This window comes from Rattus norvegicus, chromosome 2, assembly GCF_036323735.1.
Source record: "Rattus norvegicus strain BN/NHsdMcwi chromosome 2, GRCr8, whole genome shotgun sequence".
Lineage (NCBI taxonomy): Eukaryota > Metazoa > Chordata > Mammalia > Rodentia > Muridae > Rattus > Rattus norvegicus.
Window position 1 is genome coordinate 160,432,180 of NC_086020.1, and position 5,089 is coordinate 160,437,268.

Here is a 5,089-nt window from a genome sequence, read left to right on the forward strand (position 1 = left end):
TACGCATATATATCACATGATATACATATATACGTATATATATTGTGTTTATGGATGTGTATATATAAACATGTATAGATATGTTTTACATATATAAATAAAACATTCTCATTCTAATAATGTTAGTTGCATGTATCTTTTTAGGACTAAGGCCATAGTCAATCACAATTTAGAGTTGTTGAGCCCAGTCTCAGTGGATACATTTACAAAGCAGCCCTATAACTAAATCTGAGGTAACACTGTAGAGGAGGTAAAAATATATTAAGATCCAGAAAATTAGCATTTTTACAGTGAGATTGTATCTCTTAATAATGCCAGAAGCTGAATACCTTGTTATGATTTCACCAACTTAATTCCCCAAAAGTTAGCTCAACAAGAATGGCTCCAGTGACCAGGCCAAAATGGATGGAGAGAATTCCAGGAGGTCTCAGCTTTACACAGAGAACAGTAGGCACCTGAGCAAAGTGGGAAGCAGGTGAGTTCTTAGTTCCCACAGAGGAGCACAGCAACTGATTTTCCAGTGTTAACTGATCAGCCTTGAAAACATTTATAAAGAAATATAAAAGACACTTATAATGGCTGTTCACCTTCTGAAACAGATCTATTTACATTGTTTTCATAAATTAATGATGTTTTTATTTAATGATCCCATTGTCATTTTATTAGACACATATTATAGTCTTGGCATTAATATGCTTGATAAAACAATAAGAGAAAATATAGAATGTAGCATTTATACAATGGATTATTACTATGCCAATAAAAACAATGAAATCATGAAATTTGCTGTCAAATGGATGGAAATAGGAAAGATAATTTTGAGTGAGATAACACAGACCCAGAAAGACAAACAAGGTATGTGCTCACTTATAAGTGGATATTAGCCATAAAATAAAGAATCCACAGACCCAAAAAAGCTAATTAACAAGAATGGGTCAAGGAAGGATGACTAAACCTCATTGTGAAGTGGAAATAGAATGAAAATCATGGGGGACAGGCAGGAGGGTCTTGAAGCAGAGGCATGGGGATAGGAATAGGAAGGATTAAGTAGGAGGGAAAGGGAGACAGAAACTCAGGGAAAGTCTCTAGAACATCTGGGGTATCCCTAAGACAAGCCAGAAACCTTCTGCAATGAAAACTCCCAGAAATCTATGAAATCTAATCAAGTTTCCTAGTAATGAGAGAACCAAAGCCTGAACTGGCCATCTCCTGTAACCACACAAGATTTCCAGTAGGGGGATTGGGACACCAACACAGCCAAAAAACCTTCAGCCTACAATTTGTCCTGCCTAGAAGATATGTTTTGCTTAACATTGCACAGAAACTGTGGGAGTGCTAACCCATGACTGGTGCAACTTGAGATCCATGTCATGAGAAAGAAGTCACCCCTGACACTGCCTAGAGGGTCAGGACTCTGAGACTGGTAGCTCAGGGACCTAGGATACAAGGAAACATTCTGGCAAAAAAAAATTAAACCAATGAAAAATTAATAAGTCAATGTAATGATTCCTAATGGTATTCTGCTCTACTCAGATTGGTATCTAATCCAATTGTATCAAAGAAGTTTTACCTAGTAACTGATGGAAAAAGATACAGAGACAACAGCAAAACATTAGGCAGAACATTGGGAATCCTACTGGAGAGACTGAGGAAGGACTGTAGGAGCCAGAGGCATAAAGGACACTGCAAGAAACCCACAGAATCAACTGATCTGTACTCATAAGGACTCACATAGATCGGCCAACAAGAGAGCCTGCATGGGACTGATCTAGGCCCTTTGCACATATGGTACAGTCGTGCAGCTTTGTCTTCTTGTGGGACTCTTTAATACTGGTATCAGGGACTGTCTCTTCCCTACTTTTGTGACTCTTTCATCTATAGGGTTGCTTTGTTCCATTTTAATAGGACAGGCAGTGTCTAACCTTATTGCAACTTGATATGCTATGTCTGGTTGATATCCACAGGAGGCCTACCCTTTTTGTGAAGAGGCTAGATGGAGGAGTGGATCTGGGAGGGGAAGAAGGGAAGGACTGGGAGGAGAGGAGAAGGAACTACAATCATGATTAAAAAAAAAATCAGGTGTGGTAGCATGTGCCTATAATCCAGTGCTGGTTTCACATAGGCAAGTAGATTTCTGGATGTATGATCTCTAGCTGAATTTATGATCTCTAAATGCATTGAGATATCTGTTTCAGAAAACAAGTTGAGAGTGTCTGAGGAATTTCCTTCTCTGGCCTCCACACACCAAAGTGTACACGAACCATTGTGCTCATACGGACATGCACCTAAAATCTATATTTATGTATGAATACACCCAAATACGTATTTGAGTAAACACCTGTATGCATATCAAATTTACACAGACACCTAAGTAAATGGAAATTTGAAAAAAGCCTATCCAAAGATAACCCAAAGTACAGAAAGTAAATATTATTAGTATGTGAATAATTTTCAATCTCATCATTAATACAGTGTTTAAATATCAAATAAGAAATAAAGAATATTAATTTCACTTTATTTGCAAACATAAGTGTTAGCCTGTTTCCATTTTGGCTTTACAAAGTGAAAAGTCATTGGTCCTTTGGGTAAGACACAAAACTTATTATCTGAAACAAAGAATTCATCAGGGCAGTAATTTGTGATGGTTTTCACTGCCTTGGCAAGGAGATGGTACCAAGCGGCAAAGACAAGAGGAACATAGGCATTCAGTGAGAACTGGTTATAGGAGAGACATCATGATTTAAGAACTGGAAGAGAATTTCCAGAATATCTGTCCATCCTGTCCTGCTAATACAGTTTTTCTCGTTTCATATAAGGAAATACTTCATAGGGAAGGGAAGACATCCCTTGATTTATAAAACATAGAGGTCCTAAGAAAAGACATTTTTAAACTACAGAGGTGGGATGCCACTGCTGTTAATTTTACCACCCTAAGATCTACTTGCCTTCACTCTGGAGAGAGATTGCAATATTCTCTGTATTTGTAGGTATTTGTAAAAGCATTGTTTAAAGGACAGTTTTAAAGCAGAAGGGACAAAATATTTGGATATGTAGGGGTAGTAGAGATAATGGAAGATTGTAAATGAAGGTGAAGAGTGAATAACTGTAAAATTATAATCATTTCATCCTGAGAAATATAAAGACAGAGTGACAGGCAGACAGACAGAGTGACACACACACACACACACACACACACACACACACACACACACACACACACTGGATTCCAAACACACAGACACTCACTATTGGTGAGCATTTAGATTTCTTTTGTGCATTTTGTATTAGGAAATTATTGCAAATTCTTCTAAAAACAGGCTTAAAACATCTATAAATATTGATAAGATTCATGTGATTTGACTCAGTAGGCTCACATAAATCCAGTCTAAAATAGCATAGTTATAGTTTTATAAACCATACTGTGCTACTGTTTTCTCTTTTTTATGTCAAAGTTAAAACATTTTATATAAAATAAGAATAATGGCTCCATACATTTTTAACAATAGTACAATAGAAATCATGCAGAAGCATTGCTAGAGAACAGATTTTTAAGATAGCGTTAGTTTAAAAGTTATTTCTTGTAAAGCTGAAAAATACATAGACCTAGAGATGTGTGAAGATATACAGATTTAAACCTATAAAGACAAATGCAGGTCTAAAATTAGAGTAATGAGAAGAAGAAAAGTTATCAAAAGATTACACTCTTTTTCAGGTAAATCAGGATTATCTCAACTTCTGGGATTATAGGCATGAGACACATTAAGCTGGCAGCCTGATTTTTTCACTTTTGTTTGAGGTAGAGTTTCACTAAGTTGTCCCAGCAGGACTTGAATTTATGACCAGCATCCAAATTTAGTGTGATTCCAGACTTTCTACTAGGTGATGCTAAGGTATTATTTTATGATTATATTTTGTAATTACCACATAATTATTACATGATTTGGTCACCTTTCTTTACCCCACAGTTTCTCCTACACTGCCTTCCCTTTTCTGTGTCTTAATTGTATTGCCTCTTTTCAATCACTGTCTCTAATGCACACAAACACACAAACACACACACACACACACACACACACACACAGAGATTCATGCATGTGAGCAGCCACACAAAGAGAAAGTTATTTATAAATATATACAACTAAAGTATTTTCAAAAAATCTAAAGTTAAACATCTATTATATTTTATTCTGAAAAATTAAACTCTACTCTTTGGGTTTTCTTTGCCTTTCACTTCTCAGACTCTTTAAGTTTCCAAACACTGCAATGCAGGATCTCATAATTAGTTGAGTACTTGAAAGTTAATTTTATTCATGGTTTATTGATCAAAAATTTAGAAAACAAAAGTGCTGTAGAAGTTTATACTAAACCTAGCAATGTTATGCACAACGAAGGACCTCACTCCACTTTGGATGTTCAAGCACTTAACCCTTTCCATTTCTTTTTTTTAATGATTTATTTATTATGTATAAGTACACTGTTGCTCTCTTCAGACACACCAGAAGAGGACATCAGATCCCATTAAAGATGGTTGTGAGCCACCATTTGGTTGCTAGGAAATGAACTCAGGACCTCTGGAAGAGCAGTCACTGCTCTTAACCACTGAGCCATCTCAGGGAACTCCCTTTCCCTTTCTTGTTACAATATATGGCTAAAATGTTTAAAATTACAAAAATATAAATAAAATCAGAGTGCCTTTAGCCCTTCTGTGGACAGTAGGGGGACATTCACCTTCAGTCTACCTGTAACCACCACCAACTTTCTCTGCTCAAAACAATGAACTTCTCTGTGTGTTTATTTCTCCATCCACAACTCCCATTACATAAGTGTTGTCATTTGATTAAAGAATGCCTTCCATAGACTCATGTGCTTGAACACTTGGCTTCTAGCATGTGCTGTAGTTTGAGAAGTTTGTGGAAGTTATAGGAAGTAAGGCCTCAATGCTGGAAGCAGGTATTGTGGGTCTCAGAGTCTAGCCTCATTTATAGCTGGTCACTTCTCCCTGACTTCTGATGCAATGAGACAAGCTGAACCCTGCTCCTGCAGTCAGGCTAAAATTGTCATAATAGGATGATACCCCGTAAAATGTAAA